Here is a 15,180-nt window from a genome sequence, read left to right on the forward strand (position 1 = left end):
GGTCCCATTTATAGGAGCAGTCCAGTGTTTTTTCCTAAGCATGAATGGGCATATTTTCGCATGTCATTGCAAGCACTGGAAAATCAGTGCCAGGACCTTTCTTTTTTAAAATCATTTTATTAGCTTTTTGGCACTTGGATTTCGAATTTGCATTGGGCTTACTTTTCCCTCCTCTGAAGCAGTTAGCAAAGGAAGACACTGGTAGGGACACTGGTGGGGGGCTTCAATACAGATCTTTGCCTATTTTGCACCATTGAACACAGTCACTGCTATAGATTAAGAAGGCAGCCATCTTGTGGGGACAAGGAACACTTATAGCAGAGATGACTTCTGAGCACTGCTGAAATTCAACCCTTGCCCAGGGAAAATATTTAGTGGGATCTGAGATAGGTACAGAAGGAAGGGGTAAGGGCTGTTTGGTACCCACATTCTTGCCTTTTGCATTTCCTCCCACAAGATCACCCTTGTGCATTATGCTTAGAATTTACAGACATATAAAATTGTTCCAGAATGATCCTTGTTTAAAAGTTAAATACAACGAGGCTAATTTCAGGGGTTTACCCATTTAAATTAATTCTCCTTCATGTTCTTTCCATTGCTTTTAATTTTCACTTATATTTCCAGGTGTTTTTTTGTGGATCAAGGAATTAAAAGCTTTTATTAAAATGAACCAATGTTACCTAGCAGGGGTAAACGACTTACTCTTTATCATTAATGTCTGACGGTGAATAATTAAAATAAGGTTTCCTCTCTCCGCTCAGCCTTACGAAATAATAATGACAAGGTTGAAAACCTTAAGAATTGGTTGCAGGCTAAACTTTACAAGGCAAAGCAAGTTATTCTCTCATTTGCTTTTTGCTAATAATTTTATAAGGTAAGGTTAAGCAGAGGAACCTGTTATTCTCATTTACTAGAAAAAGAATCTGAGACCCTGACTGATTGATGGATAGTTCAAGGATATTGGAAAAGACTGGATTTAGAAGTGAGAGGCAGAAGCAGGTAATGGACTTGGTCTATGGAAGGATCAACTGCCATGGGTCAGCAGGGAATTTACAGAATAACAACAGTATTCACAGAAGCTGAAGCCTGTGGAACATATTGGGATACAGAATTGCTAACAATAGCCCTCTCCAGTCTCTGTGTTTTTATTTCCTCAGCATCTATGAAGTACAGTGTACCAGACTAACTCTTACATACAACTTCACTTAATCTTTGATATAACCCTGCCAGATTAAGAATGCTCCTAATCCTCATATCAGGAGATAGGTGCTTATAAAAGTTTAAAATCCTGGGCTGAGAGTTTGGCCTAGTGGTAGAGTGCTTGCCTAACATGCACGAAGACCCGGGTTCGATTCCTCGGTACCACATACATAGAAAAAAGCCAGAAATGGTTCTGAAGCTCAAGTGGTAGAGCTCTAGCCTTGAGAAAAAAAAGAACCCAAGGATAGTGCTCAGGTCCTGAGTCCAAGCCCAGGACTGGCAAAAAAAAAAAGTTTAAAATCTTGCTCCTGCCAGGTACCAATGGCTCATACCTAGAATCTTAGCTATACAGAAGGATGAGATATGAGGATTCCACTTTGAAGTCAGGCCAGGCAAGAAAGTCCATAAGACCCTTATTTCTAATTAAAAGTCAGAAGTAGAGCTGTGGCTCTGTGGAAAACATCAGTCTTGATTGAAAAAGCTAAGGGATAGTAGGACAGTTATCACAATTTGAGTTCAAGCCTCTGTAGCAGCACACACACACACACACACACACACACACACACACACACACACACACACACACACACGAAATAAAGGAAACAAAATCTTGTTCCACAAAGAAAGTAGAGAAATTTTTTTCCAGTCGCCAAACCCCATATTCTTTTGGAATTACATGCAACAGTTCAAAAAAAGCAAACATGGGAAAGGTCAAGGTAGAGTTCTGAAAACAAATTTCCCTTTTCTCACATCTGTCTCAGGCTTGGCTTCTCTGCCCTTCACCTTTCCATTAACTCCATAATCCTGCAAAGAACAGAAAGGTGATTACACTCTGGCCAAAGTACGGGCCTTCACATTTTCAATCTGGATTTTCTTTCTCACCTTTCAAAGTTTCTCACTTTCATAATAATCATGAGGGATGTTTAAACCCTGGTTATGATCATTTTCTTATTGTTGATGTACAAAAGTCATGAAGAACTTAAAAGAATAAAAGGTAGATTTCCCCTTTGTTGAAAAATGTACCTTTGTTGCAAAGGACCCCTAACTACGTTTAGGTAGAAGAAAAACTATCAAAAGTCTCTGACCAGATATTTTTTTTTCCCATACAAGTAAGTATTTAGGAGAGAGGGTGAGCTGTGGAGAAGAAGGCAGACATCTTGACTCTCCCTGAGCGCTTGTCCTAGCAGTTGCTATACACCTGAATTACTGTCCTTGATTGAAAAGTGGCCACCTCTTGGGTGAAATGTGGCAGCTGCTTAACAGTACATTAATAAAACATGATCATTTAAGAAGCAATGAGTAAAGATGAGCTGAGGCATTTAATTGACCAGACAGACAGGGTCGGATCCAGATTACAGGTAATTTTTGAGTTTTCATCTCCCTGTTGAGTAACTTTGGATAGGGTACTTAATTTCTCCATTACTCAGTCTCCTCATCTGTAAAATGGGAATAATAACAATTAGCCCAGCTCACAGAGGTGTTGTCAGAATCAATTAATTCAGAGGAAGTTCTCTGGTATCCCTGGATGAAGGGTGGTCATGTGACTGCAAATGATTAGTGTCATGATTCTGACATTCACCCATAAGACTTACCGACCAAATGCACTTGCAGCTGAACTGGGCTAAGCAATGGATTCTGCAACTGCATTTGATGGCAGTTTGCCCTAAAGATAAAGTCTGTCACACACAATCTCTCCCCAGAGCAAGCTTAAGCGGTTTGTGGTATTGATGGTGGTGATCTGCTTGCCAGGATGCAAAGAAGCGGTTTAACTAGAGCTAATTATGACCAGCAACAATGCCAAGGCCAGAAATCACCTTTGATTATGATGAGATGTTCCAAAAAACTGTTTCTGAACAGGATAATCAGGCAGAATTTTCTGCACCACTAGTGTAGGTAATGTTCTAAAGCATGGTAAGACACCTCCAGTTTCAAAAGGAGATTTGCCATCTTTTTGTTGAGAGGAAGGGAATCAAGTAGACACAACTAATATCCTTGCAAATTGACCTCTGTGTATTTTATCACTTATTTATCAGGCTACTTTGTTGTTGCACAGATATTATACATGTGTTCCGAGAAATGATGGAATGAAAAACATAGTGCTTCCTTATGGCCAAGGAATTCCATTACTGGTCATTTGTCCAACAGATTGCAAACAATGCCACATGAAAGCGACCAGTACAACTGTATTCATTGCAGTCTTGTTTACCATAGCCAAGATATAGAATTAACCCAGATGTCCCCAGGGGATAAATGGATCAACAAAATATGATATATACACACAATAGAATTCCATACTCGCATCTGAAAGAATGACACACAGTGACACCAATGGAGGACATTCTTAGGAGAGCATCATGAAGGGTCAATAGCTATGTACATATGACATTTAAAATGACATTTATCAAAATTAACTCCAGGAAATGCACATAAAAGGGTTTATGTTATTTGTGCTTTTTTTCCATCTTTGTCATTGTCTTTTACTTCTGTATATTGTATTGTAGGTAAGTTGATCTGTTTTGTGGAAGTTATTGGGGACCATAGAAATGATGGCACAAAGGGCAAACTCACTAGATACTAGGTTGAAAATGAACTACACAATTTATTGAAGAGGGGGTTTAGGGGCAAAAAACTAGGAGAAGAAACAGAAGAGGTGACACTACTCTACCACTAAGCCACACTCCGAGACCTAAACAGTGAGATAGATCTGGACACCAAACAACCTGCTCCCCATAATCTTAGAGCTCTCACTCCCCTCAGTAATCAACAGACAATGTGATTTGTTTCTATGCCAGAGGACAAGACCACTGACCACAACGCTAACAGATCCCAATCTCTATGTTTCCTCAACAGATCTCTACCTACCTGCCTCTTCCCCTTGACTGTTTCTTATAGCTATCTTTGATCACCAGGGTCTCTGGTTCTCAGTTATCCCTTATTTTCCAGTCTTCACAGTAGCTCAGCCTCTAATATAAAGGATTGTATCAAGGGTTGGGAATGAGGCTTAGTAATAGAGTGCTTGCCTAGCATGCATGAAGCCCTGGGTTCAATTCCTGAGTACCACATACACAGAAAAAGACAGAAGTGGTGCTGTGGCTCAAGTGGTAGAATGCTGGCCTTGAGAAAGCCCAAGGACAGTTCCCAGGTCTGGAGTCCAAGCCCCAGGACTAGCAAACAAAAAATAAGAAATGTATTCATAACTTCACTTATGTAACTGTAGCTCCTCTGTACAACACCTTTATAATAATAATAAAATTACAAATATATGTATATGTGTATATATATATATAGAGAGAGAGAGAGAGACAGAGACAGAGAGAGACAGAGAGAGACAGAGAGAGAGTTGGCAGTTAGGTCACCGAGATTGAACTTCTAGCACCATTGGGGCTTTTGGTCTAGGAAGAGGCAAGACAGTCATGAAAAATATAGAGTAGAGGCAGTGGGGATGGGAACAAGCTGAGAGCTAAGGTTTTGATGTGAGGATGTGGGTGATATCATAAGCACTGTATCACATAATATCATAAACATGAGTGTGTAAAATGTCTGTTCAAATACATTGATTCAATGACTGCTACCTTCATGAAAATTACCACTTTTTTCCTTCAATTTTTTCAACTTTCAAACATGGACCTTCAGAGTCATATAGTCTCTATTCGATACATACCAGGTTATTGATAACACGTTATAATTCTGTTTATAGCTTTCATAATTCTATTCTCCATTGCACTCAGAGTCAAATCCATGCTGTTTCATTGCTATACCTTCTACTACTCAACCCTAAACCTATCCTGGCCCAAATCTACTAAGCTGGATCCATGCTAGATTTTGGGGTATCCGTGAGAGCCAAGCCTTAGCTTGCCTTAAGCCTTGTTATGTGTCTTTCTTGCTGAAAATGTTCTTCCTGTCTGATTTATATTATTGGCTAGATCCAAAATCTTATTAGTTGTTTATTTAAAAGCATATCATCTCTCTCAGCCCTTGCCAATAAACCAGCATGCTACTGTTTTCCTTTGTGGTATTTTTCTAATTATTCACGAAGTCACTCACTCATTCACAATGTATTCATTCACATATTCAGTAATGTACTTATTGTTTATATCCACCAGAAAATCATCTCTTGAAGAGAACAGCCCTCACCCCTTAATTACTAGCATTTGGCAAAGCATGCAGTATAAAAATAAAATTCCTTACTTTTACTGAGTAACAAGATTTTCATTGAGCACCTCCTATGTGTCATATACTGCACTGCATATTTTATACACCCAGGTCATTTTTCCTTTACCAAACTGCTGGGTGTCACTTACTATGCTTGTTCTTCTACTAAATCTAGGCTTGAGACATTGATGCTTGTTGAAGATCCCAGCTTGAATTTAGTGAAGAATGAATTCTACTCCAAGCTTATGCCATTGTACCCAGAGTTTTCAGCTGGATATGCAATGGAAAGAAGGGGTTCACTCTAACCTGCCTTTCAATGGAGTGAATACAGATTGGCTCTTAGCACTTAGCACTTGGGGAAAATTAGAATGTATGAGAATACCCTGAGTTGTTAACTATCTTTGTTAAGTATGAAGCACTTGACCAATAATCTTTAGATGAGAATTAGTTAAAATCTTGACAACCATTCGCCTCAACAGTATTTTTTTCTCTTCTGAAAAATTTTTCCACTTATTTTCAAGCTTCTCTTTGCCTGGGGCATCACTCTCTTGCTTTCTGATTGCTATTTCCTGGAGCAAAGTTTGGGAACTGTGAAATAATTCCACTTCTAGGTTCACTTGAATTCAATTAAAAATCCTGAGCATTTATTTAACACCCTAAATAACTAAATAGCAAAAAATATGTTTAATTAAAGCATAAGAAGACTGACTTTTCTCAAACTTTGGCATTTAACATATGATATTTTATGTGGGGTTGAAGTACTTTTATAATTAGTACAAACAAACAGGATAACTCTGGATAAATGACATAACTTCAAGTAGCAATGTGGTTTGCTTTTTCAATTAAAAAATCATCTATATAGAAGGAGCAGGATTTTGTTTGTGCTTTTTTTTTTCAAATCTGGTGCTCTATCTCTTGAGCCACATCACCACTCAGGATTTTCTGCAGTAACACGAATTGCTTTTTGGAAGATATATTATTCTTGTAGGCTATTTTTGTTGTAAGATCTCAAGTTGCCTAGGAGTAGTAAAAAAATTAAATGATTCTAAAATAAAAGCACGTGTATATTTAAATGGTCAAATTTCAACCAGAGAATCAAAACAATCATAATGATATATAAAGAAAATAATTTTAAACATTTTGGCACAGCTGTACACAATCTTCTATAAGATAGAGAAGTAAACGAAGGTGAAAAGAGTTAAGATGAACTGTGTGTATGTTTCAGAGGCCAGGATATGCTTAATGCCCAAACAGATCACTCTGGACCCGGGTGCTAGTAGTAGAGACAGAAGAGTGATTGGAAAAAAAAATCATTGAAAATGTTGAAACAAGGTTCTGTGGAAAGACAGAGGTAGAACCCTAAATCCATCCTGGGAAAATTGAGACAAACTCCCTAGAGAAGGAGTTGCCAGGGCTGCATTTCAAGGACTTGGTACAACATCCTACAGCATAACTGTGATTTTTTGATGGATGAGGGGAAACAGGAGCCTATGAAACTTCCTTTTTGCCTCCCAGACTCATTCTTTTCTACTGTAGCCAATGCTCTCCCAGACAGAGGATGAATCTGCTCCATGCATACTCTACACTTGTATCTGTTAATATGTAATACAGTTTCTCTTTTCAAAAACCATATGAAAATACCTGGTAGGAACTTCTGATATCTTTGGGTTGAATCTTCCTCTGAACCTGTAATTGAGTCATTTTGGCGAGGAAAGGCCAGTTTCTGATGGGTCTAGCTCTGACTCATTGTAATTAAGAAAGCTTATGATCAAAGATGGCAACTTCTCCTGAAAATCAAGAGAAAGAAAAAGCATTTACCGGTGCATAAGAAGCATAAAGCATCATTGACCACATGAAATATTGAGTTCTTCTAAATACTGTCCTCAATTTGCCAATGGTGAAAGCAATCACATATTTAAAGACCATCATCATAAAGAAGAAACAAATATTTGCTAAGGCATTTTCTTTCCTCACCTAGTACTAGGCGTTCTGCTTTCACAAGCTCATAAAGATTCTCATTATAACTTTTGGTAATGAGTAGAATTTTAACTACATGGAACAGAAAGGTTCAGTAAGTCTCAGAAGATCACATGGACGAGGGAGTCAGAGAGACTGGTTTCTTTTTAATTAGCCATTCCATGTTCAGTACACTATGTGGGATCTCTGGAAAACAATATTTATGGCATAATGCCTAATCTTCTAGGGCAGAGGTGTGCAAATAGAGCTTTGTGTTGTTTTCTTATTTTTGCTGACTTTATGATATCATGGTCTTTCTTCAAATTTTAATGTGCTGTGTCAGGAGAAAACATATAATGAGTACTCTGGATTTTCTATCTTTTGAGCTGATTCTGTAAGCTGTGTCACACGTCTCTTCCTTAGAGAGGGTAATTAATGGAGTGTATTGTTATTTCCATATGATAATATCTTGGGAAAAATTTCTTTTAGGGCACATAATGTGGGAATAGGAAAGGGAAAATGAGGACACTTCCATTTCTACATCAATATCAAACAATTCCCCAACTGAATGTTGCAGGAACTTTATTAATAATTAGATGGGAACATTCTCTATATGAAAAAATAGGATTTTTCCATTGGGCTTGACTGACAGTTTATAGGGGTTCTGGGGATCGTAGTCCCTCAGTGTTTGATTGGGAATGTTCAGATTCTGAAATGGGGAGATGGGTGTCACAGTGAAGAGAACACTTGAAGCTAATCACTGCTCCTTAGCCTGGCTTATTGCTTATATCATCCATGCAGCACAGGTTTGTTGGAAGCCGTGTGCAGAGTCAGGCTGGCCCATGAAGCTGCATTACTAAGATAACCACACAAAGAAATGAGCTATCATGTATGAACGCCATGCCTAACTTTGAGCTATATTGTTGGTATTGGTAATCACTTTCTGCTGAGACTTGATTACCATTGGATGCGAATATGCTATTGCTTTATCACTCTCTGCTGAGACCTATAGTGAGAGTAAACATGTGGACCTCCCTTGCCCTGCCCAACCTTGTGCCGATAGACTCCTGTACCCTATATTAGCTGAATGGACTTCCTCAATAAACGAGCTCCTGCCTTGATGGGTCTCCCTGACGCATCTGATTGTCCTCCAGGGAGGGAGGGCTGGGTGCCGGTGGTCAGTCAGCCCTCTCCTTTTTCAGCTCGTCCTGTTCTCTATCTCTCCTGTGAATTGGGAGGGATCAAGGACTAAAAACCCTGACCCAGGTTTCCCTATGGATTACTCTATTTTTTTCCCTCAGGTGAATATTATGCTTAGTTTCAGAGTTGAGCGAGATGTATAAATGGGGGAGGTATATCTCATTTTATGGCTCTTTGGTGTAACAGTAGTAAAACTTTTGTAGAGAGTATCATACATGGTAAAACAATCATTTGTCAAAGGGTAAACTTACTGAACACCTATGTCTGTCTTTAAAATATCCCCCGTGTGTTATGAAGTACACAGTGTTGATAAAAAGTACTCCAGGGTTAGATATTCCTGTTTCCTCAATTATTGGAGTTTTCTGAAGTCTTGGAAGAAGGAGGATTAAACATTTACTGCTGGGAAACTCCAGGTTGCACTTTGTCCCACACTTGAACACATTCTTTAGATCAGACTTCAAATTTTCAACTACTAAATCCATAAAGTGCTACTAACAAAGCTAAACAAAAAAAAATACCAAAAGTAACCATGAAACAGAGAGAGAAAGAACAAATGGAGAAATAGTGGAGACAAAGAGTGGCAGAGACAGAGACAGAGAGGCAGAAACAGACAGGATTTTTGTCCAACCAAACTGAAGACTCTATTTTTGCCTGTCATTTTAGTTTGGCCATTTTGTCCAGCATTTGTCCTTGATGAATGATGCCTGGAATTATATGTGAGTCATCAATTACTCTGATTGATTACTTACCATTTGGTGTCATAAGAAAATAAAAATGGTTATTTTTTTAAACTTAAGTCTTCAATAGAGAACTGATAGGAGTCATGCAGTAGATGAAGAAGATGAAACAAATCAATGAATGTCCATCCTCAGGCAGGCAAGAGAAAGGGTGCCTTGAGATAGCAATGTATACATTAAGAAAATATTTGGAGAAGAAACTAAAAGGCAATTTCTGTGACCTGATCATTGAGAATTTTAATTTTGAAAGACTAGCTAGTATAGATTATCTGAAAGAATGACAAATAGTTAAACAGAGTTGTTATTTTTTCTTTTTTGTTTTTGCTTTTGTATTTTGCCAGTCTTGGGGTGTAAACTCAGGGCCTGGGAACTATCTCTTGTGCCACAGTGCCACTTCCAGCCTTTTCTGTTCATGTTGTACTGAGGAATTGCACTCAAGGCTTCATGCATGCTAGGCAAGTACTATACCACTAGGCCACACTCCCAGCCCTAAACAGAATTTTGGAAGTAAAGACTGTGTATACTCTAGAAACAAATTCAGTTTAGGATAGAGATACATGTGTACTCAGGTACTATTTGCAAAGATCAGTTGATAGAATTTCTAAAATTGGCCTACCAACCCACCAACAGATGAATGAATAAAGAAAACATGGCATATAAACTCAGGCACTGAAAAATGATATTATATCATTTTCTGCAATGGGGATAGAACTGGAGAGTATCATGTTTAGTGAAATGAGCCAGTTCCCAAAAGATAAGCATCATATGTTTTTCTCTCATTTGTGGAAGCAAGGGAAAATCAACAAAATAAAATCAAACAAAATAAAACTCATGTTTCTAAAAGTAAAATGGGGATTACAAAGTGGATGTAAAACAGGGAAGGAAAAATCAAGACGGGGAGGAGGAAGAAGGAAAGGTAATAAAGTACATTAGTATAATCAAAGTATATGATATATACATACAGAAATACCATAATAAGATCACTTATTACATACAATTTTTGTGCTGGTCCTTGCGCAGGACCTGAGCACCACCCTTGAGTATTTTTGCTCAAGGCTAGTACTCTACCACTTGAAGCCAGAGCTCTACTTTGGCTTTTTTAGTATTATTTCTTGGAGATAAGAGTCTCATGGATTTTACTTTCCTGGACTGACTTCAAACCATGATCTTCATATCTCAGCCTTTTACGTAGCTAGGATCACAGGTCTGAACTACTAGCAACTCAAGGAAACAATTGAATATACATCAATTAAAGACAATATGAAAAACTAGCTTCAGCTATATTGAATGAAGTAACCAAAAATCCTTGCCTACAACCCTTGCATAAGAAAGCCAAGTAGCCTGAAAACCAATTATTTCACTAATTAGACATCAGATGTCTCATGGCCTACTTTCACTCTAAAATTCCTAGAGGTGGAGGCATATAGAGATACTGTATGCCATTGGACCTGCTTGGGCAGAATAGAAGCCCTGGAGCCATCAAAACATTGGAACACTTGCATCAGAGCTTAGTCCATTCAGGTTGCTATGACAAAATACTATAAGCTAGATGGCTTATTTTTCTTTTTAAGAATTTATTAATGTTGATTTTTACATCATATTTTAAATGACAAGTTTAACATACAAGTGTTCAAGGAGGGAATCTCTATTTATAATCACTGGAACTTAGTATTTAGAACTTAATCAAAATTAGGCTAAGGGTTTGTATGTCATAGAAACATATTAATTTATGAAATAAAACATTATGTCTATAGAGTCATAGGTTTTTATGTCTATATAGTTATGTTTGTATTTCCATTACCATGTCCATAGCTTTGGGTATGCAGTTATTGAGTCCTCGCTCTTGTACTTTTTGGTTTTAATAGCCACATATTAAGGATACCATGCGCCTTTTGTTCCTTAGGTCTTGACTTGTCTCACTCAACATGATTCGCTCTAGATTCATCCACTTCCCTGCGAATGCCGTTATTTTATCTTGTCTGTTGGCTATGTAGAATTCCATTGTGTATATATACCACATTTTCTGTATCCATTTATCTGCAGTAGGGCATCTGGGTTGTTTCCATCGCCTGGCTATTGAGAATAGTGCAGAGATGAACATAGCTGAGCAGGTGTCCTTATAATATCTTGGGTCATGATGTTCAGGATAGATGCCCAGAAGTGGTATGGTAGGATCGTAGGGAAGGTCTATTTTCAGTTCTTTAAGATGGCTTTTTTTTTTTTAAAAAAAAAAAAGAACTAATTTCTAATAATTCTGAAAGCTAGGTAGTCCATCTTCAAGGCGCCAGCAGATTTGATGTCTGGCACAGGCCAAATTTCTGGCTTATCTTTTCAGAGTTTCTTCACACATCTGAAGATCACACCTACTAATAAAGTAATTGTACAGTCACTGCTTCAGCATATGAATCTTGAGCCCACCAACATTCAAATCCTAAAAGGGTAATTTTGATGAATGGTTTTAATCTGAGCACAAGGTACTGTCAAGTAAGATTCAGGTCACAGAAGGGAAGGATAGTCACCCTTGGTTACAACAGAACTTTTCATTTATGAGTAAAACATGCTATTATATAAAACAGACAAACAGGGGGTTGCAGCTGGAAATGCTGTGCACACAAACTCTCTGCGAGGAGAGCTCAACTAAGGCTGTACAAACGACAACTGGAAAGTGGTAACACGATGTATTTCTGTTCTCTAGAAGGATGAAAGCCTTCTACAAAGCTTGAACATGCTGGTGAATATGCAAAAATAATTGTGGTATTTAATGAGAGCTTTATGGACATAAACAACTAACCACATATACAATTAAACACCTCTGATACCCTTCACATTGTAGACCCCACTAATGTGCCTGATAACCTACAACATGAAATTGCTCAGCTGGACAATAACCATGAGCTATAAGCTAGGTAATAGTACCCTTCACTGTGTAAGCACTATAAATGTAAAGCATACAATGCTAAACATTTGTTTTTTCATTTTGAGGAGGCATGCATTGAAATAAGCAGCAGTGTTGGGAACAATTAATTGTGGCCAGCAGTTCTTTTCAACACTTATCATTGCGGAGAGTTAACTATGTTCCAAATTGACCTCTGCAAACTTAGAAAAATAGTGATGAATAGTAACATCAGTGATTTCTTCTCATCTACTTGCCTCATCAAATCAAGCAGTTCCATCTACCATATTGGGTGGGAAGGGTGGTTGCTATGAAATCTCAGGCTGAACCCCAACTCTCAGTCTCCCTGTGTCCATCTCTTGAATGCTAGAATCACAGACAGCCATCTGCATGTCTAGATGGCAATCTACCTTCATGATTCTGTCATGGAATTAGAAGCTGGCTTCTCTCAAGGGGGGCCTGGGAAAGCTACTCCTAGCTCTCAGAGAAGCAGAATAGGGTGGATGCCTAATATTCATCTCTGAGCACCAGATCCCACTTTATTCCTTTTTTACTGTGTGAGGCTGGCAGCAGTGCAGTGCAATTGATCATGCGTGCTGTTCATACAATGAAAGAGAAGAGGCCAAAACTTACCGGAAGAGAAATTAACTGGGGCATGCGCAAGAAATACATAGTGGGTACCTCGAGGTTTTAAAGAAAACATTGGAAACCTTAAGCACTTTATTAAAAAATAAGCTGGGTCTCACCCATATTTTCAAACTGTTACGCAGAATTTAAAGCGATCATAAGTACTCTTGCGGTCACCACGTGGAGCAGTTGCAGTGGTGCACTGCTGTAAGTAAGAGGCAGAGGTGAGAGGATAATGAGTAAGAAATACACAGGCTGTGGAAGAACAAGTAAGTAGCATGCAACAAAAGATGGTTTCCTAAGAGTATTTTGAGGAGTTCTCAATTAGACTTGACATATTGAGAGAAATGAAATGAATTAGGTATTGTAAAAATAGGCCAGTTACAATTTTCTTTTAAAACTAATTTTATTATCCTTAAGTAGCTGTATAAAGAGATTTCCGCTTAACCGATAATGATGTTCAACACTGAAGTGCAACCAGGAATACATGAATTAAGTAGAAGAGTCAGGTATCAGTAGCTCATGCCTGTGATCCTAGCTACACAGGAGGCTGAGATCTGAGGATCACGTTTAGAACAAGGTTGGGCAGAAAAGTCCATAAGACTATAGCTTCCAATGAACATAGTGGAGTTGTGGTTTAAGAGGTAGAGTGCCAGTAGTTAGCAGTATTTAGCTAAGGGAAAGCATTTAAGCCCTGAGTTCAAGCCCTACTATATGCATGTACACACCTATACCCACACAGAAAAATAATAATAGTTCAACAGATAAGATGAAAACAGAAGAGATTAGTGTAAAGTGAGGAAGCTGAAGATAAATATAGGGAGATATGTCACAACATCTTCTCTGTAGTCATTTCATATAAAAACTGAAGGGAAGAAAAATCAAACAAAACAAAGCAAAAACTAATGAAGACAAATTTGGAGTAAAACCTGAGGAGGAAACACCTCGCAGATGGAGAGAAACAAGCAGGCACTTAAAAGAATATATAAGCCCGAGGATCATGAAGTGAAATGTGCAAAGTACTATCAATATAGAATTCATATCCTGCAAAATTACCCTTCAAAAGTAGAGGAGAAAAATATTGCCATAACAAAAACTAAGAGAATTTACCATCAGTCAACTTATACTGGAAAAAAAGTTTAGTTTTGAGGTTACAGGATTCATTTTTTAATAGACAGAATATCAGTGTTTTCCAGAGTTAAGATGTTAAAGCCTTTCCCACTGGTTTGCCTATGTTTTGAAATGAGACCCGTAAGGATATAAGGAAGATTAAACAAACCTTAAGAATGGGGTATTCATCTCATATGATTAATGTTCTTATAAGAAAGGACATAGGATAGCACATATGTATGTATATACCTATATATATGTATATGCATATATATACATACGTAGATATCATAAAATAAATATATATGATTGTTAAATTTTCATAAAGATATAATAAAATTAATTTAAAAAATAAGTACTGAAGTAATGAAGAAATGGTCTATGTGCATTCATTGGAAGACATCTCAACATCATTCAGATGAGTATTCTTTCAATTTAACGTGATTTCTACTTGCGTGTGTGTGTGTGTGTGTGTGTGTGTGTGTGTTTAAAAAACATTAGTTTGTACTTTTATTTTTTTCTCAGAGTTAAAAATACGAACGTAGGAGAAATTTCGAGAGAGGCAAAATGTTTCAGGTTAAGTCCCAAATCTTCAGAATGTAAAACTTCGCTTGTGTCTCTAGGTAATCAGTACTGTCTTTTGTCATAGCTACATGAACGAATGATGTGATTTCTGCCATACTTTTTAGACATGAGGACTAAGAAAAGCATGTGCTTTCCAGTTCTTAAGGACCATATACACCCTATATCTATTTATAGTTTCCTTGCTTTGTGGTGATGGAAAAACCCATCTATAACTACGCAGCAATTGATTTTCCTAAGTATCTTTTTCATATGTTGCTGATTTGTATTCTAAAAGCCCCCCTATTAAAGGATGGTACATTGTCAGCGTCACCCACTCTCTCCTTCGCCTTAGGGTTTCTGGTTTATTCAAGTTACCAAGGAACAAAAATAGCAGTTTTGGCAAGATCCATTCCCTCTTCCTATAGGGAATACTCACTCTTTAGCAATGAGCATTTTCAAATGCAAATGACCCTCCAAATTAGGGCAGTCCTCTTTCTTAGAGCCAGGACTCAGCCAGCACCTGCATGTGTGCCTATTGAAAGCCTGTCTACTCATCCCATATGCATCTCCTCCAGTGTTATATTTGACAATCTGTTTCAGCTTCACAAGGGAGCTAGCAAATTATGTATTGCTCATTTTGTCAAAGTCATCATTGATGACAATTCCGGCATCAAGAGGCTCATTTTATTCTGCAGATGTTTTTATCAAATAGAAGATAAATCATGGTTTCCCATTTTGTTT

The 15,180-nt window shown here is 37.8% G+C and overlaps 1 long non-coding RNA gene across 1 annotated transcript; it reads right to left on the reverse strand.

Moving 5' to 3' along the window:
- Window positions 1-1,862: 1,862 nt before the first annotated feature.
- On the reverse strand, window positions 1,863-11,735 carry LOC150055926 (uncharacterized). The gene is made up of 3 exons (XR_016537478.1): window positions 11,047-11,735; window positions 6,994-7,139; window positions 1,863-2,004 (listed from the first exon to the last, which is right to left on the reverse strand). It is a non-coding gene; the product is annotated as an uncharacterized LOC150055926 (long non-coding RNA).
- Between the last annotated feature and the right edge of the window lie 3,445 nt (window positions 11,736-15,180).

Source organism: Megascapheus bottae, chromosome 13 (assembly GCF_031878675.1).
Source record: "Megascapheus bottae isolate mThoBot1 chromosome 13, mThoBot2.hap1, whole genome shotgun sequence".
Taxonomy (NCBI): Eukaryota; Metazoa; Chordata; class Mammalia; order Rodentia; family Geomyidae; genus Megascapheus; species Megascapheus bottae.